Here is a 916-nt window from a genome sequence, read left to right as displayed (position 1 = left end):
TTGATGAGCAAGTGCTTGTCTTTGTCATGGATGGAATAGTGAATATTCAGGCTGTGTTATGGTTAGTTTTGTGTGGCACTACTGCTGATTGGGTAACAGTTCAGGATAGACATGCACACATAGCAGGGTCTGCAACAAAAATATCTAGAATAAAATTTCAAAGAAAGGGGCTACATCACTTAAAGCAGGCATGGGCAACCTTTCCTCAGTTATGGGCCGCATTACGATTTCAGTAGGTATTTTTCTGTGGGTCAATCTACCAAAATTTATATCCTACCTGACCCAAAAGTAATGTTTATACTGTATTGTATTAGCACAGACAGTGAATCAGGTTATTGTCACGTCCAACTTACGATATTTTCAGTTTACAGCAGTCTTTTTCCCATTTATGAAACAAATTCATCATAATAAACTTTTAAGTAAAATGTTAGTTTCTTGGTATTTAACATAAGATGAGTGAAGCAGTTTGTGAATACGTTGATTTTTCCTACAGTTACAGCATTGTTCTTACCTATGAGAGACACCCACCAGAATAATGTCAATGTTAATCTTGGTGCATAAAGAACTACATACATACATACATACATACATACATACATACATACATACATACATACATACATACATACATACATACATACATACAGTACATACATACATACATACATACATACATACATACATACATACATACATACATATTTAACATACATACATACATACATACATACATACATACATACATACATATTTAACATACATACATACATATATACATATATATACAGTAGGGTCGGGAATATCGTGAGATAGGGTCCAAGGATGCTCGCTATACAGGGGGTATACTAAATCGAGATACCGTATATCTCGGCTTATAAGACGGAATTTGAACATTAAAAAAATCTGCCCAAAGTTA

This window comes from Homarus americanus, unplaced genomic scaffold (genome assembly GCF_018991925.1).
Source record: "Homarus americanus isolate GMGI-L3 unplaced genomic scaffold, GMGI_Hamer_2.0 scaffold34921, whole genome shotgun sequence".
In the NCBI taxonomy this organism is placed as follows: Eukaryota; Metazoa; Arthropoda; class Malacostraca; order Decapoda; family Nephropidae; genus Homarus; species Homarus americanus.
The sequence above is the reverse complement of the archived record's forward strand: the minus strand, read 5'-3'. Positions refer to the sequence as shown.